The sequence below is a fragment of the Peromyscus eremicus genome, chromosome 23 (genome assembly GCF_949786415.1).
Source record: "Peromyscus eremicus chromosome 23, PerEre_H2_v1, whole genome shotgun sequence".
NCBI lineage: Eukaryota > Metazoa > Chordata > Mammalia > Rodentia > Cricetidae > Peromyscus > Peromyscus eremicus.
In genome coordinates, this window is record NC_081438.1 from 15,299,562 (window position 1) to 15,326,191 (window position 26,630).

Here is a 26,630-nt window from a genome sequence, read left to right on the forward strand (position 1 = left end):
TCCAGCCCTGACCTCCCTCAGGGGCATGGGATGGGAACAGGTGCGGAGGAATCTGGGCTGTGAAGACTCCCACCTCAGAGTCCTGAGGCCCCTCTGCACCTCGTGCCCTCTTCTATAACGAGTAAGTGATCAGAACTGCTCTCAGGCTGCACTCGATTGACAGACCTAAGCCCGTTGGTGGCTGGCCAACCTCTGAGCCTGGAATATGCAGTATGACTCAATTGATGTCCCAAGGCCACGCCCACCTCTGGGCCCGCCCACCTCTGGGCCCGCCCACCTCTGCCCTGGGTCCACTGGACTCTCAGCCTCCTGTCTTTCTCCTGTGTCTATGTGGGTGCACCTGAACGTGCTGTTTGAGACAGAATATCCTACTGTAGAACTGGCTGGCCATCCAGTCCTGAGGGTCTTCTTCCCTTCTGTCTCTGCCTCCCCAGCACCGGAACTACCAGCCTAGAGTTCGTTTGTTTTAGATTTATTTTATGTGTACAAGTGTCTTCCCTTCCGGTATGTCTGTGCACCATGTGCATGCCTGGTGCCCTCCGAGGTCAGAAGAGGAAGTCGGATCCCCTGGAACTGTAGTTATGAGTGGTTGTGAGCTGCCATGTGGGTGCTGGGAACTGAACCCAGACCCTCCCTCTGCAAGAGCTGCAAGTACTCTTAACCACTGAGCCATGTCTTCGGTCCTGTGCGCTTTATTTGCGTACGGATGCTGGGGACCAATGTCAGGCCTTCAGGTTCCTGTGGCAAGCCCTCTACCAGCATCTCCAGCTCCCCGGCTGGCTTACTGTTGTCTTTATATTAACTGTTCTTGATTCTACACGACTATTTCTCTAGATCCTTCCACAGGCTGGCTCCTTCTTTCCTCAACCCCAAACCTGCTCATCAAAGAATGATGAATCTGTTGAAAATAGGAGTCCTTACAGACATGGTAGTGTATTCCTGTAATCCTAGCACATGGGAGATAGAAGTAGGGGAAGCAGGAGTTCAAGGCCAGCCTTGAATACATGAAAACCTGTCTCAAAAAAGACAAAGAAAGGGGCTGGTGAGGTGATTCAGCAAGACACAAGCCTGACGACCTGAGCTGGAATCCAAGAACCTGTGGTGACGGAGAGAACAGACTCAGGTGCCATGGCAAACCCCTACAAGAATAATTAATAAAATTCAAATTGAAAGAAAAGGAGTGTTCCCTTCATTAAAATGGTTTTATGTCTCTCTAGAGATGAATTGGTTGATTTTTTTTTTTCATTTTTCAAGACAGGGTTTCTCTGTGTAACAGTCCTGGCTGTCCTGGAACCCACTATGTAGACTAGGCTGATCTTCAACTCAGAGACCCACCTGCCTCTGCCTCCCGAGTGGAGTGCTGGGATTAAAGGTATGCACCACCACCACCCGGCTTTATTTATGTATGATTTATTTTTGTGTATTTGTGCAGTTTCACAAGAAGGCCAGAAGAGGGAGTCAGATCTCCCTGAGCTGGAGTTACAGGTGGGTGCCGGGAACCCAACTCAGATCTCCTGCAAGATCCACAAGTGCTCTTAATCACTGAGCCATCTCTCCAGCGCAGAAGTTGGTCTCTTTTTAAGTATCAATGCATCCCTGGCCCCTAGAGCCACGCCTAGCAAACTACCAAGCAGGTACTGGGTTAAAAAGTTAAGCATTCGGGGCTGGAGAGATGGCTCAGTGGTCAAGAGCACTGACTGCTCTTCCTGAGAACCCAGGTTCAATTCCCAGCACCCACATGGCAGCTCACAATTGTCTGTAACTCCTGTTCCAGGGGATGCTCCTACAAACATATAGGCAGGCAAAACACCAATGTACATAAAATACAAATAAATAAATTACTTTTTAAAAATTAAGCATTCAAGTTGGCAAGCTGCTTCACTGAATAAAGGCATTTCCTGTCAAGCCTGATGAAGTAAGTTCAATCCCCAGGACCCACTTAGTGGAAGTCAAGAACTGACTCCCTCAAGTTGCCCTCTGACCTCCAAGGCACATACACACAAAATAAAGACATGTGGCCAGGCGTGGCAGCACACACCTTTAACGCCAGCACTGAGGAGGCAGAGGCAGGTGGATCTCTGTGAGTTCAAGGCCAGCCTGGTCTACCTAGCCAGGGCTACATAGTGAGACCTTATTTCAAGAACAAATAAACAAGAAATAAAATAAAATAAAAATGTAAAACACTTTTTAAATGTTTAAGCAAACCTTTAGGGAACCCATTCAATTATTTATTAATCATGAACTCACTGATCATTCAGTTACTAAAATTTCACTGAAGGGGGCTGGAAAGACGACCCAGGGATTAAAAGCACTCGCTGCTCTTCCTGAGAACACGGGTTTGGAGCCCAGCACTCACGTTGGGCAGCTCACAACCATCCTTAACTCCAATTCCAGGGGATCTGACCCCTCCTCTGGCCTCCTCGGGCACCTGCACTCATGTACACAAATGTACACAGAGACATAATTAAAAAGTAAGACAAGCCTTTAAAAATAAGATGTCCTTGAGTCCCTTGAGGCCTTCAACATCCTTGATAGCGGAAGGTTCTGTACTGACAGGAGCCCCTCTAATGGGGTCTTTAGTACACGACTAACTCTTTCTCTGACCTTGTGCTGGTAAGTTTTGTCAACTGGACACAACTCTGGGTTGTTTTATTTCTGATGACGCCAGTGGTTCCTGGGAATTTGCCAGTCAGCGGAAAGCTCAGGTCTGTGGTGGGTGGTTTAACTCCCGGGGCCCCCCGACAACCCCCTTCCTTGATACCCACTTGCCTTGAGCAACTCACGCAGTCCCAACTGTCTCTGAGTCTTCAAGGTCCAAATTTACGTGATGCTTACTTCAGAGAGCTCTGGCCCTGGCCTTGGGTTCTGGGGACAAGCTACTCTGTCATTGGATGACACACACACAGAGAGGACAGACATGAAAGGATGGGCAACGTGGGTGAGCAAATCCTGACCTTGCTGAGGGAAGTCTGAGAGACAACACAGGATGGCCTAGGATGGGAGGGGAAGGTCAGTTCCGGGTGGCTGAGGAGGCCTGAAGAGGAGACTCACCCAGGAAGGGCCTGCTCTAGTCAGCTTTCTATTGCTGCGATAACAAAGGCAACTTGGGGGGAGAGTTGGTTTGTTTTAGTTTACAGCTCACAGCCCATCACTAGGAAAAGCCGAGGCAGGAACTCAGGACAGGAACCCGGAGCAGGAACTTACGCAGAGGCCATGGAGGAATGCTGCTTCCTGGCTCGATCCCCATGGCTTGCTCAGTTGACTTTCTTGGACAGCCCAGGACCACCTGCCTGGGAGTGGCACCACTCAGTGGGCTGGACCATCCCACATCAGTCATAAATCAAGAAAATGCCCACTCTTGCCCTCGGCCAATCTGACGAAAGTGATTCCTCGATCAATGTTCTCTTGTCCCACGTGACTCGAGGTTGTGTCCAGTTGACAAAACACACCAGCACAAGGTCAGAGAAAGAGTGTGGGTTAGTCGTGTACTAAAGACCCCTCTAGAGGGGGGTCCCTTTTAGTACAGAGCCTTCCCGCAATCAAAACACAGCTAGACGCCAGGCTTGTCAACCCAGCTATTTGGGAGGCTGAGGCAGAAGGGATCATAAGATCAAGGCCAGCCTAGGGTACAGAATGAGGTCAAGGCTAGCAACTCAGTGAGGGCCTACTTCTAAGAGTAAAGAGAGGGCAGGATGGCTCAGCAGAGAGCGCTTGCCCAGCAGCATGGAAGTGGCCCTGGGTCCCTTCTCAATGCAGAGGAAGAAAGGAAGGTACCAAGGAGCTTGGTTGGGGATGCCAAAAACCAGGCTACACACATTGGTGGGTACCTGAGATATGGTGCGGGTCTGATGCTGGGCCTGAAGGCCCCATGAGCCCCCGCCCCGCTCTGCTCCCAGGTCTGTATCCCAGAGAGAGAATGCACACACCCAGAGCAACTCCTGTGGGCAAGTTCCAGTCTTGTGTTCCACAGCAGCCCACCCCACCTAGCAGCCGCGCGGATACATCAAACGTGGTCTGTGAGCAGGAGGGGATACTGAGTCTCTGAGGCATGCTGCCATGTGGCTGGATCCAGCAGACACCAGTGAGGGAGAGAAGCCAGATGTAAGACCGTGGTTCCAAGTGTGCATGAAATGATCCTGTAAGTGAATCCAAACAGAAAGGGGTCAAGTGGCTTCCGGAGCTGAGGGAGGGGAAGGAACCGCCCAGGACTAAGCTCTGCCCCCTCCCCTTTCTACTCTGGCACTGTGCCACTAAATCTTAGTTTATTGACCTTTGAGACAAAGTCACACTGTGTAGCCCTGGCTGGTCTTGAACTCACAGAGATCTGCCTGCTTCTGCCCGCTGCATGCTGGGATTAAAGGTGTGCACTACCATGCCAGCAATCTTACACTTTAAATGAGTTTACCATATGCAAATTATATAATATATTATATATAATAAAATTATATTACACACACACACCTTTTCTTTGGCTCCCTCCTACCTCAAAGTGAAGGCCCAAGTCCTTGCTGTAATTGGTAAGGTCACCATTCTTTGCCCCCACTCTAGTCTAGTTGCACCTGCCTCTCAAGCTACCAGCCCCTACCTCAGGGCCTTTGCACATGGCGCCCTCTGTCTACTGGAATATTCTCCCACCCACCCCATCCCCCTGCCCCAGCATCCAGAGTCTCCATCCTTGTTCAAACCTCGTATCAATGACCACTTGTTTCCTGTCCACCCTTTTAAGATGACAAGGACTCCACATCCTGGCCACCTCCTTCCCTCCGTCCATTTCCCCTTGGACTTATCTCCACTCAGCAGGCAGCCAAAGAGCTTTTTGGCTTCCCTGGCTTCCTTCTTCCTCTACCTGGAAAAGCTGTTAAACCCTCTGCTTCCTCACCTACAATTTTGGGGAACGGAGGAACCCGTGGGGGAGCCCTGAGAACACAGTAGGTGAATCCTGGTCATGCACCTGGTAATGGATCAGTTTGGTGCCCTGTACCCACCCCCATCCCCACCCCCATCATGTCCCGGGGACGGAGGAGACTCTACACTGTGGAGCTAAGAAACCGGAGTAAGGAGGGGATGAGCCAGGCTTGGTGGCTCACTCCTGGAATCTCAGTGCTGAGGCAGGAGGATTGTTAGAGTTCGATGCCAGCCTGGGCTACACAGTGAGACCCTGTCTCAAGAAGAGGTAGGGAGAGACCCAGCAGTGGCAGACAGATTCAAGGGTAAAATGTGTGTGTGTGTGTGTGTGTGTGTGTGTGTGTGTGTGTATGTGGTGTGGTGTGTGTGTGTGGTGTATGTGTGTGTGGTGTGGTATGTGTGTGTGTGTGTGTGGTGTGTGTGTGTGCTGTGCTGTGTGGTGTGGTATGTGTGTGTGTGGTGTGTGGTGTGTGTGTGTGCTGTGCTGTGTGGTGTGGTATGTGTGTGTGTGGTGTGTGGTGTGTGTGTGTGCTGTGCTGTGCTGTGTGGTGTGGTATGTGTATGTGTCTTCTACAGCAATCTCCAAACATACCTGGTAAAAGAAGGATATGAACCATATGATCTCCAAAACCCTAAATTGATTCTACATCGGAATGACAATACTTGGGAAAACAGGGCTAAACCAACTATTAAGATGGATGTGGTAGCAGCACATACCTGTAATCTCAGCACTTGGGAGGCAGACATAGGTGGATTTCTGTGAGTTCAAGGGCAACCTGGTCTATCTAGTGAATTCCAGCCAAGACCCTGTCTCAAAAACAACACAAACCAAAACCAAACAGGCAGCCTCTGGAACTCTGTTTCAGTCCAGGTCATAGCGACGCACCCGTGTGTGTCCCTGTCATCGTCTCTCAGGGACTTCCTTCTTCCCGGGGCTGCCAGCTCCACCTCACCTTTGCCCTGGTTTCAGGACCTGTGCTATCTTCTCCGGGGTGAGGCTGGCACACAGATGCACTGTCTGGGATGAAGGTGCCTGGGTAGGGAGGCCCCCATGGATTGCTGAACTGCACCCCCAACATGGGATTGGTTCCTCACAAAGACAGCTGCAGGGAGAGATGCACAAGCTTGATTCGTTAGAGCAAGGGTTGGAATCAACCTCTTCATCTGTCAACAGATGAAGGGATAACAAAAACCTGGTATTTTTATGAAATCGAATCCTGCCAAGCTATAAAGAAAAACGAAGTTAAAATTTTTCAGGGAAATAGATGGACTTATCTCAGTGGTTCTCAACCTTCCTAACACGGCGACCCTTTAATATGGTGCCTCGTGTTGTGGTGACCACCCAAGGATAAAATGATTTCACTGCTACTTCATAACTGTTATCTTGCTACTGTTACGAATCATAATGTAAAGATCTGATATGCGGGATATTGGATATGTGACCCCCATGAAAGGGTCATTTGATGCCCCCCAGGGGGTTGCATCCTACAGGTTGAGAACCACTGACTTAGACTGTATAATATTGTAGGGTCACACAATCTCTCTCTCATATGCAGAATCTAGCCAATAGTACATGTATATAAGCCAACAAACGTCCATGTGGATAGGTTATAACATAAAGAAAAGAACAAAAGGGCTAACTATAAGGGAATAGGGAAGGGTTGAATGCAGTACATGAACAAGAGTTTATACAAAGCTAAGCCCAGCGGTGGTGGCGCACGCCTTTAATCCCAGCACTTGGGAGGCAGAGCCAGGTGGATCTCTGTGAGTTCGAGGCCAACCTGGTCTACAGAGTGGGTTCCAGGAAAGGCTCCAACGCGACACAGAGAAACATTGTCTCAAAAAAAAAAAAAAAGCTAAATATTTTTCTAGCTCTAATTCTGCCATGGATGGGGGGAAGGGGGAGGAGTTGGCAGTGGATAAGTACATAGAATATATCCTATATTGAAAGTATAAATTTTACCATGAAGTTTTCTAGCTTCCATTTGGAATGCCGATTCTAACTGTATAGAAGTTCATTAAGTTGTATAGACTTTGGGTTTGGTTAATTTTGTGTGTGATGTTTTTATTTCCAAGTCATGAGGGTTTTTTTTATTTTTTATAAAAACATTTTCTAAAAGAGGCCAGAAAGTGGTGGTGCACACCTTTAATCCCAGCACTTAGGAGGCAGAGGCAGGTGACTCTCTCTGAGTTCGAGGGCAGTCTGGTCTACATAGTGAGTTCCAGAACAGCTAGGGAGGGCAACATATAGGGACTTTGTCTTTTTGTTTTTGTTTTTGTTTTTGGAGACAGGGTTTCTCTGTGTAGCTTTGTGCCTTTCCTGGAACTCACTTTGGAGACCAGGCTGGCCTCGAACTCACAGAGATCCACTTGCCTCTGCCTCCCGAGAGACTCTGTCTTAAAAAAGAAAGAAAGAAAGAAAGAAAGAAAGAAAGAAAGAAAGAAAGAAAGAAAGAAAGAAAGAAAGAAAGAAAGAAAGAAAGAAAAGTGGAGCTGGAGAGAGCTGGGCAGTAAAGAGCTTTTGCTAGTCTTGAGGAGGACCCTTGTTCAGATCCACACACCTACATCAATCAGGCAACTCACAACTACCTGTAACTTCAGTACCAGGGAATCTGATGCCCCTTCTGGCCTCTGACGGTACTGCACTTGTGTGGTGCACACACAATACACAAAGAAAAAGTTTATATAACTCTCTCCCATGAAAAATGTCATTCAAGGCAGCCCGAGACCCTCTTCCTGGCCATGGTTATGACAGAGGCACACTCTGTAAGAGCGAGTCTGTGTTTCCTTCTGAAGGAAATGAGTGTAAACATTGCTGATTACTGTCCTGAGTTAACCCTTCCTCTGCTTCAGACAGAGATGATTCAGAAGGGATGCAAGATTTAGTGGCCTTAGGTCATTTAGGCCTCTACAAACCATCCCTTATTACCTGGAAAGACACTAACAGACGGGGAGTCTCAACTATAAGAACCAACTGTCAGAAGGCTAATCCTAGACTCTGAATTAGTTCCCTGTTCTGACTCTCTCAAAAATTTTATAATTTTTGCCAGGCATTGGTGGCACATACCTTTAATCCTAGCACTTGGAAGGCAGAGGCAGGTGGATCTCTGTGAGTTCGAGGCCAGCCTGGTCTACAGAGCGAGATCCAGGACAGCCAGGGCTACACAGAGAAACCTTGTCTCAAAAAAAAAATTATAATTTTTATTCATATGTAAGAGTGTTTGCATGCATGTCTCTGTGTACCACACATGTACAGAGGTCAGAAGAGGGTGTGGGACCCCCTGGAACTGGAGTTACAGGTGGTTGTGAGCCCCTATGTGGGAGCTGGGAATGGGACCTGGGTCTTCGAAAAGAGCACCAATTGCTCTCCACTGCCAAGCCCTCTCTCTAGTCCCCGGTCTAGTTCTCCTGAAGGAAGGTCTATCTGCATTATCACAGAGGCTTCTAAGGATGAGTGGAGACTTCTAGAAGGTTTCTGAGTAGGTGGTACTGTTGAGTGACCAACCCTTTTCCCCACACACCCTGCAGCCTCCTGGCCCTCCCACTTCAGGCTAGACATGGCCTGGGAGAGCTGGAGAGGACCCAGAGGGACGGTGGCCGGTGGTTCCCGATGCTCTATAGCGTTTTCTCAGTCACCCACAGCCAATGCTGTCTCCCTCCCTCTCACGCAGACACTGTGACCATTGTTTCAACGAATAAGATGTGAAAGAAGTGATACTGACTTGCTCCAAGAGACGCATTCGCACTGGGAGCACTCCTGGGGGCCCTAGAGTCCCCAAGCTGTGGAGGAGCCATTGGGAGGTGACCCATCCCCACTGTCCACCTCCCTCAGGCCACCAGCTAGCTGATTGATTTGGTTTGGGCTGGGTGTCTTTGTTTTGAGAGACAAGGGGGGGGGGTCTCACTCTGTAGCCCAGGCTAGCCTCCACGAGAGCTCCTCCGCACCTCTGTCCCAAGTATAGGATGGATAACAGTCACCAGCGAGCGGGCACACAGTCTAACTCCCCACTCAGAAGCAGGTCAATACAAACAGCATCCGAGTTGAAGGGGTCAGTAAGAGGGAGGCAGGTTGCCGAGCCTTCGGATTCTTCTCCTAGTCCTAAGTGTTCTGAGCAGAAGGAGTAGCTGGGGTGCAGGGGTGGGGCTGCAGAGAGCAGCGGGTGGAGGCAGGTTCCTCCCAGTGAGGCTCTGGAGCCCCCATGGAGCCCTCTGGAGCTATTTTATAACCAACATTAAAAGCTATGGGGTGGGGGAGGGGAGGCACAGCACCGGGAGATAAGAGAGGAACTCCAACTAACTCCCTTGCCCCTGTACAAAAGACACCCGGCCATCTGGGGAACCTCTCTGGGTCCCAGGCACCTGGACTAGGAGATTGAACCATAGCCTCCAGGTATTCCTGGGAAGGGTTATCTAGAGTAGGTTAGCCTCTGGCCAGGTGTGTGAGAGATTATCTGGATGAGGTTAATTGAGGTGGAAAGTCCTGCCCTCATTGTGGGCATTTCATGGGCTTGGGTAATGGACTGCTAGAGAGAGGGAGCTGAGTGCCAGCAAGTACTGTTCTTTGCTTCTTGACTCTGGGTCTAATATGACTATCTGCCTCATAATCCTGTTGTCAGGACTTTCTCCACATGATGGGCGGTACCCTCAGACTGAGTGGAAACAAATTCTCTTTCCCTTAAGGTTCATCTGACAGGGTAAATTGTATCAGAGCAACAAGAGGTGAAGATAGCTATTTGGGGGGCGGGGGTCTCTCTGTACAGCCCTGGCTGTTCTGAAACTCACCGTGTAGACCAGGCTGGCCTTGAACTCACAGAGACCTGCGTACCTCTGCCTCCTGAGTTCTGGGATTAAAGGCGTGCCCCACCATGGCTGGCTTCCGTCACTTACACTTAACAAGCCGGACTCTGTCCCAAGTGATCCACACATGTTGACTCCCTGTACCATCATGTCCCCGGGGCCTCAGTCGCATTCCATTGACATCAGTCACTCCCTGGCTGCGGTGAGGCTCCCAACCTGCGCAGTGGGTGCCGGGGTGGGGAGTGCCCAGGACTCCCGAGAAGGTGTCAAAGGCACCAGCCACAAGAGCCACAGCAGAGCCGTGATGAGATGGTACGGCTCACCAGTGGGACAGCCACCACTGACACTCAGTGGAGGGCTCAGTACTCGACAGCACGGGGGCGGGACGGGGATGATGTGCCCCAGGAATTTTGGGGAGTATGGCAACAAGCACCATTAGTAGCTTTCCCAAATTCTCTCCTACCATTTTGTCCCCGCAGGGCCTCGGGCACAGGAGGCAAGCCCTGTACCACTGACTGGCATCCCTAGCCTTCCTTTTCTTCTTTTTCTCTTGTATTTTGCGTTCTAAGGCAGGGCCTTGCTGGGTAGACCAGGCTTGCTTTGAATTCATGACAATCCTCCTGCCTCAGCTTCCAGAGTGCTGGGATCATAAGCATGCTCTGCAGCTTCCATTCGCTCTCCCTTCTTGCAGGCTGAGGCTTTACTCCTGCGCCCCCCCCCCCCCCCCCCCCCGTGTAGCTACACATGTTCAAAAAAGGGGAACCTAAGGTCCCAATAGGGGGGAAAAAAATCCCCGTTGTCGAAGCCAACCGGGTTCATACCATGCCTCTCCCTATGATTGGCCGAGGAGAGGACATGTAACCAAGTTCTGGCCAATAAGATGTTGAGAGAATTCTGGGGGCGTTTCCTCGCTAATAAAAAAAGAGCCTGTAAATCTAGCACGGTGGTCCATGCCTGTAATCATATAGCATGGGCAGTGGAGCAGAAGGCCATCCTCAACTAGACAGCAAGTTCAAGGCCAGCCTGGCCTATGTGAGGCTTTGTCTTTAAAGGGGGTCTGCGCAGAAGCAATCCTGCTCCTCTGTTGGACGTCGGCTGCCTAGGTAAGGTGCGAAGACACAGCAACCTTCTTGTGACCAAGAGCTTTTGGCACCTGGATCTTCATCCAAAGCCTTGATTCTGAAACTGGCATGGCTGGATCCACCTCTCCTCAGAATTCAGTCTTCCTCATCAACATCCTGTACTTTCTAGGTCTCCGCTCCAGGGCATCTCAATGGGTGGAGGTAGAGGCGGCTGCCAGTTCGGGAGCTTCCTGGGTTTAACCATTCAAGGATCAGCTTCCCTGCTCAGGACAGTGCTGGGCTGTGGAGATTCACAGAGAGGGCTTGCTTTTCCAGATGTTCAGGCCAGAGGGTGGAAACAAAGACAACCATAAATAGTCAAAGTACTTCAGGACCAGGGAGTAAGTCTTGGGCCTCGAATACACTAACCACTAAACCATAGGTCTACCACAGTTACTCTCCTGTTTCTACACATTTCTGGGGGGCTAGAAAAATTCTCAGTGGTTAAGAACACTGACTGGCCGGGCGGTGGTGGCGCACGCCTTTAATCCCAGCACTTGAGAGGCAGAGCCAGGCGGATCTTTGTGAGTTCAAGGCCAGCCTGGGCTACCAAGTGAGTTCCAGGAAAGGCGCAAAGCTACACAGAGAAACCCTGTCTTGAAAAACCAAAAAACAAACAAACAAACAAACAAACAAACAAAACAAAACAAAACAAAAAAACAAAAAAAAAGAACACTGACTGGCTATTCTTGCAGAAGACCTGAGTTCAAATCCTAGCACATGAGGGCTCACAACTGTGTGTAACTCCAGCTCCAGGGAATCTGACGCCTTCTTCTGGCCACTGTGGGCACTGCACTCACATGCACATACCCACACCCAATGAAAAAAAATAATTTCAGATGTGGTGTTCCTAATACTCACAGGAACTGTTTCCCAGGCCCAGACAGGCTGTTAGCATACAAAGATCTCATCCAACATGGCAGGTGCTTGGCCCAGAACTAGATATATCCTCCTGAACACTTGAAATCAGAAATGAAACCTGATGTTTTAGTTAAGGTTTCTATGGCTGGGACGAAACACCATGACCAAAGCAACTTGGGGAGAAGAGGATTTATTTGTCTTATACTTCCACATCATTGTTGATTATTAACGGAAGTCAGGGCAGAAACTCAAACAGAGCAAGAACCTGGAGGCAGGAGCTGATGCAGAGGCCATGGAGGGGTGCTGCTCACTGGCTTGCTCCTCATGGCTTGCTCAGCCTGCTTTCTTACAGAACCCAGGACCACCAGCCCTGGCGATAGTCCCACCCACAATGGGCTGGGTCTTACCTCATCATTTACTAATTAAGAAAATGCCCTACAGGCTTGTGTACAGCCCGATTTAATGGAGGCACTTTCTCCATTGAGGTTCCCTCTTCACAGATGGCTTTAACTTGTGTCGAGTTGACATAAAACTATGCAGCACACCTGAAGACACAGAGAACCAGCTCTAAGGAGATGAACAAGAGTTTCAGCAAATAACTGTAATTCTAGCCAGGGGCCAAGAGCTGAGGCAGAGGAACTGAGAGTTTGAGGTTAATCCAGACTGTAGGTGTGGTAGCATATCCCTACAATTCCAGTATTCGGGAGGCAGAAGAAGGAGTACTCAAAATTGGAGGCTAGTCTGGGTTACATAGTGTCTTAGTTGAGATTTCTATTGCTGTGAATAGATACCATGACCATGGTGACTCGTATGAAGGAAAACATTTCATTGGGGCTGGCTTACAGTTTCAGAAGTTTGGTTTATTATCATCATGGCGAGAAGCCTGGTGGCATGCAGGCAGACATGGTGCTGGAGAAGGAGCTGAGAGCTCTTCATCTTGATCCTCAGGCAGCAGGAGAGACTGTGTCACTAGGCCAGGCTTGAGCATAATATGAGACCTCAAAGCCCACCTCCACAGTGACACACTTCCTCCAACAAGGCCACACCTACTCCAACAAAGCCACCCCCACTCCAACAAGGCCACCCCCACCCCCAACAAGGCCACACCTACTCTAACAAGGCCACACCTCCTAATAGTGCCACTCGCTGTGGGCCAAGCATTCAAACACAGGAGTCTGTGGGGGCCGTTCCTATTCAAACCACCGCTCATAGTGAGACCCTGTTTTCATAAGTAAACAAATTGAAGAGGGAGCTAGTGTGTGGATCCCCACATGCAAGCTCAGACATAAGACTTTGGCCTGGCCTGTCAGCTCTGCTGCAAGCCCCTCAGGACTGCCCAGCCATCTGTCTTCAGTTGGTTTAGTTTGTGTGTGTGAGCACATTGCACATACACACACACACACACACACACACACACACGCACATGCCTTGGGTTTTCGTGTGTTTGTGCTGGCTCACATGTAATGGCACACATGTGGGGGTCACAGACAACCTTGGGGGGCGGTCTTCACCTCCCACCTTGTTTGGACAGGGCCCTTTGTTCATTGCTTTGTACACCAGGCTAACCATCCCACAAGTCTCTCTGCCTCCCATCTCCAGCATGGCATGCTGGGATTACATATGTGGCATGCTGGGATTACAGATGTGGCATGCTGGGATTACAGATGTGGCATGCTGGGATCACAGATGTGGCACGCTGGGATTACAGACATGCAAATGTCTGGCTTTGATGTGTGTCCTGGAGGTTGGAAACCCTGGACTTGCAGAACAGTGGCTTTACTACATAAAGTGTAAGTCCCATTTTATCTTTCCAAGGTGTTTTTTTCTTTCTTTTTTTTTTTTTTCTTCTGTCTTTATGAAGCCACCTCTTTACACGGGCTTTGGTGGAGGTCGTGGTGCAGCACCAGCAGGTCTAAATCATGGTGGGGGTGTTCGGTCCTTCAAAGGCCTCACAGGATCGATTCCTGATTACCTTGCTCTGAATAGCACAGCTCACGCAGTAATGCAGCTTGACAGAGTTTGGGAAGCACATAAGCATCAAAGACATTTGCTTTGGTTATGTCCCTGACGGCAGTGGCCTCTACAATGTTCCGAATGACGAACTTCTTAATGGCCTTGTCCTTGGGCACGCACCGGGCACAGTTCTTGCAGTGAATTGGCTGCAAGTGGCCGCAGCCCTTTTTGCTTTTTGGCCCTTTTCCTTTTTTTTTGTTTTGTTTTGTTTTGTTTTGTTTTGTTTTGTTTTTGGTGTTCTTGGAGCCAAGACCTGAAATAGGTATTTTTTTTAAAGATTTATTTATTTATGTATATGAGTGCTCTGTCTTCCTGTATGTCTGTCTGTATGGCAGAAGAGGGCATCAGATCCCTTTATAGATGGTTCTGAGAATTGAACCCAGGTCCTCTGGAAGAGTAACTAGTGCTCTTAACCACTGAGCCATCTCTTTAGCTCCCTTTCTTTCTTTCTTTTCTTTTTTTTTTTAATTAACTTTATTTTATGTGCATTGGCGTGAAGGTGTCAGATCCCTTGAAAGTGAAGTTACAGAGAGTTCTGAGCTGCCGTGTGGGTGCTGGGAATTGAACCCAGGTCCTCTGGAAGAGCAGCCAGTGCTCTTAACCACTGAGCCATCTTTCCAGCCTCCCACCCACCCCCCTCTTTTGGATACAGAATTTCTCTGTATAGCTCTGGATGTCCTGGAACTCGCTCTGTAGAGCAGGCTGGTCTCGAAATCACAGAGATCTGCCTGCTTCTGTCTTCCGAGTGCTGGGATTAAAAGGCTACCTCTAGCTATCCTTGCTACGGTGATATTCTCTTCCCAACCCAGAAAACCACCACTCTTGTCCTGGCTGCCTCTTCCCCAGCACCCTAGAGCCTGTGACGGCCAGGCAGGGCTGCGTGCCTCACATTTGAGTGGTCACTATCCACCGAACAGCTAGGCCAGAGGAGCATGCTGGGGTCACAGGGCACAGAGAAAGCGCCCTGGGATCAGGACCTGCCCTTGTCCTGTGAAGCAGCTAGCTAGCAGCAGAGTTCAGTTTCCCTCCTGAGGCAAGAGCTGTTCCCAGGCACCTGGCTGAGACACAGGGCTGGCACTGGGTGGAAGCAGGTTCAAAACCTGTCTCTGCAAGCCAGGCACACTTTCCCCGGCTTGGATGCAATGCTGTCTCTTTGGGCAGGATGAAGTCATGCCAAGTGGGTCCTTGAATGCTCGCACACAAGGTCCATGGCTGGGCCATGTTGTTTCCAGAAGGCTGGGGCACGTGGGATGCATCAGCCCTGTGTCTCCCTGATCCCAGTCTATGCAGATAAACACGTGACTGTCTCACCAAAACCTTAGAATGATACCTGAGTAAACGCTCCCGGGGGAAGCAATCCTGCTCCCTTTGTGACGTTTTAAAGAGAAGATCCAGTTACATCCTGTCCCAGCACTCCAACTCCACACCCTTCTCCCAGCCCCGGCACCCTCCGCATACTCTGCCCCTGCTTCTAATGCTCCTCGTGGGAAAAGACCTCAGGGTTTCCATGGCAACGTCTCCAAGCTTCAGCTCCAGGCTGTCTGAAGCCACAGCTATGGCCCCTGTACCTCCTGTTTCATTTCAACACAACCTGAGTCGCTTGCTTTTCCTCAGGCCTCAATAGGAGGGAGAGAAGAGAGAAAAAGGAGCCGAGGAAGGTAGGGCCCGGCGGCACCTGGAGCCAGAGAGGCTTTGTGAAGCCATGGTATCTTAACTGCCATCTGAAAGACAAGAAGGAGCAGGGCTGATACAGTCCCTGGGGGCCCTCCATGTTTTGCCAGCCCTCTGAGAACCCCAAGGTCTGGGGTCTGACACAAAGGCCAAGTGTCATTCTAAAAGTCCCTGAAGCGGCTTTGGTTCCCTCCTAAACCAGGCCACGGTGCCACTCAGTCAGCCCCTATGCCTGTGAGTCACTGGCCCCCAGGAGTTGAAGGTTGAGGGTGGTACACGTACGTACACACACACACACACACACACACACACACCATCCTCAGGCTGTCTGGGTCTGGCTCCTGGCTCCTGTCTGGCTCCGTACATCTTTCCCTCAAGGTAACTGCGACTTGGAAGCATGCAAGTGCTCCTGGGTCCCGGGATCTTTAATTAGACCTTGGGTCTCACATGTCCTGAGGTGGAGTTAGAGCAATCAGAGGCATCACGGCTCCCAGCGAGTGGGAACAAGCCAAGCTCTCCCTCCCACTTCCCTAACTGCCCTTCACGGAGCCAGAAAAGTATCCAGGTGGGAGGGAGTTATCTCAGCAAGCTACTTACCAGGGCATAAGATCCTTATAGCTATCTCCAGAGCTGCACCCACTCCTTCCTAGCTCTGAAATGTAGGAGTTAGAACGGCAGCAGGACCAGAGTTCTACCAAAGTGCTTCTCAGCCCACAGTCTCTTCCTGCATCACTCAGAATTTTCTAGCCTTTCTTTCTTTCTTCCTTCCTTTCTTTCTTTCTTTCTTTCTTTCTTTCTTTCTTTCTTTCTTTCTTTCTTTCTTTTCTCTCTCTCTCTCTCTCTCTCTCTCTCTCTCTCTCTCTCTCTCTCTTTCTTTTTGTTTTTGTTTTTCAAGACAGGGTTTCTCTGTGTAACAGCCCAGCTGTCCTGAAACTAGTCTTGTAGACCAGGCTAGCTTCAACCTCACAGACATCTATCTGCCTGCCTCTGCCTCCCGAGTGCTGAAATTAAAAGTGGGTGCCACCACCACCTGGCTTGCTGGTTTTGCTGGCTTTTTATTATTATTATTATTATTATTATTATTATTATTATTATTATTATTATTCTGCAGAACTATGACCCCTAGTCCCCCAAGGATATGTCCATGTCCTGCCCAGCCCTGTCAATATTCCCTCATTTGGAATAGAGCTCTGTAGATGTGAATGAGCTGAGAAATCCCATTGGGCTAGATGGCTCTGATTCAAATTCCCAGTGTGCCTCTAAGGAGAGAATAGTTGAGTGAGATGGCCCATGTGTATAACCCCAGCCTTCAAAGTCTGAAGCAGATGTTGAGGCTAGCCTGGAACCACTAGCTCACCCTACTTTGCTGTTTTGTGAATTACTATGGACTGTATCCTGGGGTGACACCTCACTGCTCAGAACTCCCAGCCCATACCTGTTTCCCCTCGAGTGACATCCCAGGGGTCAGACGTCAACCCCACCCCGCTACACAGAGGTCAGCAGGCATTTCCAGATACCTTATATTAGCATTATAATGCTAGCTGTAAAACCACCAAATAAGAAGGTGAAATCTAGCCCAGAGGCTCCTGACTTCCAGTAACCTCACCCTGGACAGCCCACTAAGTGTGAGGGAACTCAGTGTACTGAGTGTACCTCACTTGCTTAGTCAGTGTGGTGGTTTGCATAAGAACAGACCCCACAGGCTTGTATTTGAATGCTTAGTCACCAGAGAGTGGCACTGTTTAAAAGGATTAGGGAGGTGTGGCCTTGTGGGAGGAGGTGTGTCACTGGGGGTGGGCTTTGAGGTTTCAAAAGTGCATGCTCTGCCGGGCGGTGGTGGCGCACGCCTTTAATCCCAGCACTCGGGAGGCAGAGTCAGGCGGGTCTCTGTGAGTTCAAGGCCAGCCTGGGCTACAGAGTGAGTTCCAGGAAAGGCGCAAAGCTACACAGAGAAACCCTGTCTCGAAAAACCAAAAAAAAAAAAAAGTGCATTCTCTCTCTCTCTCTCTCTCTCTCTCTCTCTCTCTCTCTCTCTCTCTCTCTCTGCCTATGGATGAGGATGCAGAACTCTCAGCTACTTCTCCAGCACCATATTTGCCTGCACGCCACCGCGCTCCCCGCCATGATGATAATGGACTAAGTCTCTCAAACGGTAAGCCAGCCCCAATTACATGCTTTCTTTGATAAGAGTTGCTGTGGTCGTGGTGTCTCTTCACAGCCATAGAACAGTGACTAAGACAGTTAGTTTCCCAGCATGAACATGTCCCACTGCAGCCTCAAAGTGTCCAGGTGACCCCGGACTGCAGTTGGCTACCCAGGCCAGCATATAAAGACATCTACCTCATGCTGCCAAACGGGAGAAAGAGCAAATTGCCAAATTCCAGGTATGATTTCTTTCATTGTTACTATTGTTTTGTTTCTTTTTTCTTTTTCTTTCTTTTTTCTTTTTTTTTTTTTTTTTTTCTTTTTGAGACTGTGTGGCCCTGGCTAGCTTGGAATTTGTTCACATCCCACAGGGTTAGAGTCTTTTTTTTTTTTCTTTTTGTGATTCCTTTAAATTTTGTTTTGTTTTGTTTTTTGTTTTTGTTTTTCGAGACAGGGTTTCTCTGTGTAGCTTTGCACCTTTCCTGGATCTCGCTCTGTAGACCAGGCTGGCCTCGAACTCACAAAGATCTGCCTGCCTCTACCTCCTGAATGCTGGGATTAAAGGTGTGCACCACCACTGCCTGGCCCTTAAAATTTTTTTAAATTAATTGGTGTGTTATTTTCTGTGTATGAGTGCTTGCCTGAATGTATAGCTCTGTACCACGAGCCTGCCTGGTATCCTACAGAGTCCAGAAGAGGACATCAGATCCCCTGAAACTGGAGTTAGAGACCTTTGTGAGCAGCCATGTGGTTGCTGGAGACTGAACCTGGGTCCTCTGCAAAAAGAGGACCCTTCCCTCTCCGCTTTTTTTTTTTTTTTTTCTTTGCAAAGGCAGCCTGCCTTGGGTGTTTCCTTGTAGTTGAGAGAGAGTGGAAAACATAAGACCTGAAGTCACAGCAGCTCCAACACATCGGAAATGAAGTTCGCTCTCACTTCCCAGTGCAGAGGAGGCTGGCGGTGCAGGAAGGTGGTCCCTCTGCATTAACACCGCTCAGAGCGGGTTGGAGGTGTCATGTCTGCTGGGTTGAGAGCTGGGCCCATCACTTGTCTGTGTCTTGTTGGTCAAAACACAACCTTTGGGTCACACAGCTCTTCCATAAAAGCTGGATCTTCCAGCTTTTATGGGGGATGTGTCTGTGTGTGTGTGTGTGTGTGTGTGTGTGTGTGTGCATGTTCATATATGTGTGTGTAAACTCACAGATGTGTGTGCATGTTCATATAGGTGTGTGTAAACTCAAACTGTGTGTGTGCATGTTCATATATGTGTGTGTAAATTCGGATGTATGTGTGTATGCATGTTCATATAGGTGTATGTAAATTTGAATGTGTGTGTGTGCATGTTCATATAGGTGTGTGTAAACTCAAATTGTATGTGTGCGTGTTCATATAGGTGTGTGTAAAATTGGATGTGTATGTGTGCATGTTCATATAGGTGTATGTAAGCTCGGATGTGTGTGTGTGCGCGCGTGCGCATGTTCATACAGGTGTGTGTAAACTCAGATGTATGTGTGCATGTTCATATAGGTGTGTTAAACTCAGATGTATGTGTGCATGTTCATATAGGTGTGTTAAACTCAGATGTATGTGTGCATGTTCATACAGGTGTGTGTAAACTCAGATGTATGTGTGCATGTTCATATAGGTGTGTTAAACTCAGATGTATGTGTGCATGTTCATATAGGTGTGTTAAACTCAGATGTATGTGTGCATGTTCATATAGGTGTGTGTAAACTCAGATGTGTGTGTGTACATGTTCATATAGGTGTGTTAAACTCAGATGTATGTGTGCATGTTCATATAGGTGTGTTAAACTCAGATGTATGTGTGCATGTTCATATAGGTGTGTTAAACTCAGATGTGTGTGTGTGCATGTTCATATACGTTTGTGTAAACTCGTGTTTGTGTGTGTGGAGGCCGGAGGGCAACCTCAGGCGTTGTTCCTTAGGGGTCATTCACCTTGTTTTCGGAGACAGAGTCTCTCACTGTCCTGGGGGACACCTGGATTCAGCCAGGCTATTCGGCTAGGGATCCACTAGGGATCCACCAGGGATCCTGTCTCTGCTTCCCCAGCAGTGGGATTACAAATGTGGGCCACCACACCGGACTTGTGTAACAGTCCTGGCTGTCCTGGAACTCGATTTGTAGACCAGGCTAGCCTCAAAATTCACAGAGGATCCGCCTGCCTCTGCCTCCCAAGCACTGGGATTAAAGGCGTGCGCCACCACCGCCCGGTTCACTCTCACCCGGCTTTTTACATGAGTACTTGGGGAGCAATGCCCTCACGTCCTTATTTTGCATGGCAAACACTTCACTGAGTGGTTCCCCGGAACTTTAGGCTCTCTGAAAATAGAAGGAAATAGGAATGTTGGGTAGCAGTCCCGAATTCTCACAGCACCTACCCCCGGGACCTCCCCTTCCTCAGTAACAGTCCTGCAGACCTGCATCTCAGATCAAAACATCTCCCATGGGGCAGCACTTCCGGCTTCCCCTCATTGCTCATCTATGGACTCCGAGAAATGAAGAAGTGAAATCAGAGTTTCTCCAGCACCGGGCGCCAGGAGGAACCGAGTTCCTCTTTACAGAACCAAAAGGGAACTCGCCTTTCACACTGTGACCAGCAGCCCCCAAGGCTCAGAGCAGAGCCTTCTCCAGAGTAGAGCCCCGTGTGGCTCAGTGGCAGAGCTAGGGCTGAGCATGTCAGCTGCACCCCGCCCACGCCCCGCCCCCCTCCAGTCCCATGCCCAGCCCTGTTAGGGACTCAGCACCACGTACTGCTCTTTCAGGGGTCAATTCTTAAAACCTGTGTCCAGAGTCTCACAACTAAATCTGCACTTTTAAAAAAAAAATAGAGGGACTGGAGAGGTGGCTCAGCGGTTAAGAGCACTGACTGTTCTTCTAGAAGTCCTGAGTTCAATCCCAGCAACCACATGGTGGCTCACAACCATCTGTAATGAGTTCTGGCGCCCTCTTCTGGCCTGCAGGTATATATGCAGACAGAATACTATATATATATATAATAAGTAAATCTTTTAAAAAAATAGATTTTTTTATTTTATTTTAATTATTTATTTATTTATATTTTATGTGCATTGGTGTTTGACCTGCATGTAGATCTGTGTGAGCGTGTTGAATTCTCTAGAGCTGGAGTTACAGACAGTTGTGAGCTGCCATGTGGGTGTTGGGAATTGAACCCAGGTCCTCTGGAAGAGCAGCTAGTGCTTTTAACCATCAAGCAGTCTCTCTAACCCTGATTTATTTTATGTGTGTATATATAAATGTCTGCATATATATATATGTGCACCTTGTATGTGTCTAGTGTAGTGCCCTAAGGGACCAGAAGAGGGCGTCAGATCCCCTAGAACTGGAGTTACAGGCAGTTGTGAGATGAAGGGGAGAACCAACTCCACATCTTCGGACCCCCACTCACATTCCATGGTGCCCATGCTCCCCCAACCCCCCAATAAATAAGAGTTTAAAAGAATAATCTTTTCTTATATTTGACAAAAAGAAACTTGTTTCTCAGGCTTCTAGAGGCTTGGATGTTCACAGCGGAGGTACCACATCCGGGTAGGGCCGTCTTGCTGCCGGGGACTCTCTTTGCTGAGTCTCTAGGTACCATGGGGCACATGGTAAGAGAGAGCAAGGCAGGAATTCACTTGCACCACAGAGTGCTGCCTCTGGGGCCAGAGAGACGGCTCGGTGGAGAGCGTTTGCTATTCTCACAGAGGGTTCAGAGTTCGGGTTCCCAAAACCCCACTCTCTCTTCCTGTCTCTGCTAGCACCCTACCTCACATGGCACATAAATAAAATTAAATATTAAGCCGGGCGGTGGTAGTGCGCGCCTTTAGTTCCAGCACTCAGGAGGCAGAGCCAGGTGGATCTCTGCAAGTTCGAGGCTGACCTGGGCTACAGAGTGAGTTCCAGGACAGCTAGGGCTACACAGAGAAACCCTATCTCAAAAAACTCAATGAATAAATAAATAAATAAACAAGTGCTCCTTGGACATCCATTCATCTGCTCCTAACATGTGAACACAACAAAACCATTTGGGTAGAGCTCTCCTCTCCGAACCCACTCACCTCCTGAAGAGTTAAGTTTGAAATTTGTGGGATGCTCTCAAGCCAGGGCATGAGGTCTCAAGAGATTCGCTTTCACTCTCTGTTCCTGATGAGAAAGGATTATCTTCTGATGGAGTAGTTCCCTTCTGAGAGTGAGGCCATCCTCACATCTGCTGAACGCTGGTTGCTGGAAGTGTCCCCCCCCCCCCCCCCCCCCGAACCATGCCAGATACCAGAATCCAAGGGAGCTCAATTCTCCTTTGTAAAAGAACGGAGAGCCAGACATGATGGCGCACGTCTTTAATCCCAGCACTCGGGAGGCGGAGGCAGGTGGATCTCTGTGAGTTCCAGGACAGCCAGGGCTATTACACAGAGAAACCCTGCCTTGAAACAAAACAAAACAAAACAAAACAGGATGTAGGGGTCTAGTGGGATGGTTCAGAAGGTGCTTGCCACCAAGGCTAGTGACACGAGTTCCATTCCTGGGACCCACACAGTAGAAGGAGAGAACCAATTCCTGTAAGTTGTTCTCTGATTTCAGTGTGATAGACACCTCTCACACACACAGTGAATTATTTTTTTTCCTAAGGGCTGTATTCCTACCAGGCAGTCCTGGCACTCAGGAGGCTTAGGCAGGCATATCTCTGAGTCCAAGGCCAACCTGGTCTATATAGTGAGACCCTATTGTAGTTTTATTTTTTCCTCATTTACTCTTAGTTCTTTGGTCTTTTTGGGGCTCACCACCCAGCTCCCAAACAAACACACAGAGGAGACTTATTCTTATTTATAAATGCCCAGCCTTAGCTTGGCTTATTTCTTGCCAGCTTGTCTTAAATTATCCCATCTACCTTTTGCCTTTCTGGACTTTTATCTTTCTCTATTCTATATGCCTTTCTTTACTTCTTTTTTTTTTTTTTTTTTTTTTTTGTTTGTTTTTGTTTTTTTTTTTTTTTGTTTTTCGAGACAGGGTTTCTCTGTGTAGCTTTGCGCCTTTCCTGGAACTCACTTGGTAGCCCAGGCTGGCCTCGAACTCACAGAGATCCGCCTGGCTCTGCCTCCCGAGTGCTGGGATTAAAGGCGTGCGCCACCACCGCCCGGCGCCTTTCTTTACTTCTTATTCTGTGGCTAGCTGGGTGGCTGGCCCCTCACGTCCTCTCTCCTTCTCTTTCTTGCTCATTCCTTGCTCTCTATTTAGTCTCTCTGCTTGCCAGCCCTGCCTAGTTCCCTCTCCTGCCCAGCTGTTGACTGTTCAGCTCTTTATTAGACTAATTAGGTGTTTCAGGCAGGCAAAGTAACACAGCCTCACAGGGTTAAACGGACGCAACATAAAAGAACGCAACACATCTTTGCATCATTAAAACAAATATTCCACAGCATGAATGAATATAACACGATTTCAACTAGTATTCCACAACACCCTATCCCAAATTTTGCGTATGTGTGCACATGCCAAAGCACATATATAGGAGATCAAAGAACAACTTGTAAACTGGGCGGTGGCAGCACATGTCTTTAATCCCAGCACTCAGGAGGCAGAAACAGGCGAATCTCTGCAAGTTCAAGGCCAGCCTGCTTTACAGAGCAAGTTTTAGGACATCCAGGGCTACACAGAGAAACTTTATCTTGAGAGAGAGAGAGAGAGAGAGAGAGAGAGAGAGAGAGAGAGAGAACTTTCAGGAACTGGTTCTCTTCTTCTACCATGCTGGCCCCAGGGACTGAACTCAGGTCATCAGGTTTGGTGGCAAGCACCCTTACCCTGTGCCTGTGAGCCCTCTTGCCGGCCCCACACATCCTCCTTTATGCTTCCGTTCACATCTTGTCCGCTTATTCTTCCTGACACTGTGGATGAGCTGCTACACAAAGAGTTGGCAAGTTGGACTAAGGGCTCGTGCCAAGAAAACAATCTGCGCACGCTCAGTACACTGTACCCCATCCCCCTGTCTCATGTGTCCCAGCTCAAACACAATGTTTTGCAAGGATTTTTTTTTTTTCCTCCTGGTCGCACAGCTATAAGCGCTGGAGGCCCAGGTGCCACAGCTGGGATCGCGACTGGTGACCTGCACTGATTGGATTAAAGAATGCCTGAGAGATTAGTGAAGCTACCCCCGGGTGTGTCCTTGGAGGGAGTTTCCAGAGCTGGTTAAATCTCGAAGGACTCTGAACTGATCAGAATTTTAACCCATGGATGGACTCCAAAGTTTGAAGGGACTTCTGGGAGGCAGGGCCTGATTGCCGGAGCCTAATGCATGGGGGCATGTCCTTGGAGTCCCCACCCCCCCATCTGCCTTGGGACCTTCCTGTCACTGCTTCCTGTCACCTTGACTAACTGCTCCCGACACACTTCCTCCATGATGAACAGAAACCTCTGAAAGCACAGGCAAAATACATCTTAGTCTGCCGGGCGGTGGTGGCGCACGCCTTTAATCCCAGCACTCGGGAGGCAGAGCCAGGCGGATCTCTGTGAGTTCGAGGCCAGCCTGGGCTACCAAGTGAGTTCCAGGAAAGGCGCAAAGCTACACAGAGAAACCCTGTCTCGAAAAACCAAAAAAAAAAAAAAAAAAAAAAAAAAAAAAAATACATCTTAGTCTATCAAGTTGTTTCTGTCAGGTGTTTTCCCACAGTGACACAGAGTCTCGTGGGTAAGGTCTCAGAGACATAGCTGCTCATCATGTCAACGGCCATATTTATGAACCAGAAAGTAACATCAACCCAAGAGTCTGACCGACAGGTGATGGAGTATATTGTCTATCAATACCGTAGAATATTACACAGCCTTGAAAAGGAAGGAAACACTATGACTAGCTACAATGTGGATGGACCCTGAGGGAAAGCAAAATAAACCAACCATAAAAAAAAAGGAAAGTAAGATTTGTATGGAGGCCAGCAGCAGTGGCGCATGCCTTTGATCCCAGCACTCGGGAGGCAGAGGCAGGCTGATCTCTGTGAGTTCGAGGCCAACCTGGTCTACAGAGTGAGATCCAGGACTGGCACCAAAACTACACAGAGAAACCCTGTCTTGAAAAACCAACAACAAAAAAAAAAAAAAAAGAAAGAAAGAAAGAAAAAGATTTGTATGGAGTATCTAAGGTCTTCAAAATCAGAGAGAAAATAAAAGAGTCTGATTCCACAAATAAAGTAGCATGGTCCAGGTGGTATGGCCCCTGTGAAAGGGTAATTCGACCCCCACTCCCCCACCCCCCACCCCTGCAAGGGGTGGTGACCCAATGGTTGAGAACTACTGAATTAAAATATCTAACCTACTTTTCCGTGAATAATTTCAGGGGATAGTCACATCCATGATCCTCCCCAGCATTCATCCCCAGAACTTTTCCATCTCCCCAGACTGAAGCTCTGCACCCCGAGACAGGAAGTCCCTCCCCCTCCACAGCCACAGCCCCCTCCACTCTGTTTCAGTAAGCTGTGTGCTCCATACACCTCATGTATACGCTCTGTGTCCTGCCATAAGGAGCTTACTTCATTAGCATGGTGTCCTGGAGGTCTGTCTCCTGCAGCCTGGGTCAAACATCCTTCCCTTCAAGGGTGAGTGAGGACTGGGGCGTGGCTCAATGGTGGAGCGTTGGTCTGGCATGAATGCACCACAAGAAACAGGAAGGGGCCTGGTGGTTGTGGCGCACCCCTTTAATCCCAGCACTCCGAGAGGCAGAGGCAGGCAGATCTCTGTGAGTTCGAGGCCAGCCTGGGCTACAAAGCGAGTTCCAGGACAGTCAGGGCTACACAGAGAAACCCTGTCTTGAAAAACCAAAAAAAGAAAAAAAGGAAGAAAGGAAGAAACAAACAAAGAGGCAGGGATTATGGGATGAGAGTCAGGGATGGGGTGCATCTGATCTTCACTTGTGAACATTGACCAAAAGCAACTTAGGACAGAGAAGAGTTTATCTCATTCAGCTCATACTTCCTAGTCACAATCCATCATTGAGGGACGTCGGGGCAAGAGCCATGGAGGATGCTGTAGCCATGGAGGATGCTGTAACCATGGAGGATGCTGCTTCCTGCCTCACTCACGGGCTCACATATGGCCACCTTTCTCATACAGCCCAGGACCACCTTCCTAGGGAACAGCACCACTCACAGTGGGCGGGGCTCTCCTGCATCAATGAACAACCGAGACAATGCCCCACAAACAGGTCCACAGGCCAATCTGATCTCAGCAATTCCTCACTTGACTCTCTCCTCTCAGATGACCTTAGGCTATGTCGCAATGACAAGGCTGCACAGGACAGGTGGGCTGGGCCCCACATTCTGATCTGTTCATCCTATGATGGGCAGGGTGTTTCTCCACTCTGGGCTGTGAGTATGGTGCTGCTGAAGACACAGACACCATAGTGATTTGTTTTGTTTTGTTTTGTTTTTATTAAGACAGGGTTTCTCTGTGTAGCCCTGGCTGTACTGGAACTCCCTTTGTAGACCAGGCTGGCCTCGAACTCACAGAGATCCACCTGCCTCTGCCTCCCAAGTGCTGAGACAAAAGGAGTGTGCCACCACACCCAGCTCCATGGTGACTTTTCTATGTCACACAGTCCGGCCAAGTCAACAGAGCTGGGACCATCAGTCACTCCACACAAGGGCAGGTATAAAAGGGCAGCCCCTCATTAGTCCCTTCAAGCCAATAAGATGCTCAGTGCTTTATCCCAAGGTCCCCAACTGAGCTGTCACACACACACACACACACACACACACACACACACACACACACACACACGTTTTAAAGACAGTTTGAGCCTTAGACAGTCCCCTGCAGTCCTGTTACCTCTGCACAGTTCTACCTGGTGCCATCGGAGGTAACGTGTCAACATGAGCCACCCTCCCTGGGAGCAAAGTCCCCCTGTAGTGACCTGCTTCCAGACACACAGTTTCCACATTTGGAAGCGACTCCGCCAAGAACGATAATCAGCAAGGTCCTTGCTTTATTAAGGACATATGAGTTGACTTTGAAGGTAAAGCTATCGTGGACACCATTAGTTTCCAAGCAGATAAGCAAGGATCAAAGTCTTGAGGCTCCCGTGTAGCCTGGGTGCAGGGACCAGTGACTACTGTGGA

The 26,630-nt window shown here is 49.0% G+C and overlaps 1 pseudogene; it reads right to left on the bottom strand.

Annotated features, from left to right (window-relative positions):
• Window positions 1-13,553: 13,553 nt before the first annotated feature.
• LOC131898580 (small ribosomal subunit protein eS26-like) overlaps window positions 13,554-26,630 on the bottom strand; it is a 35,648-nt pseudogene continuing 22,571 nt past the window's right edge.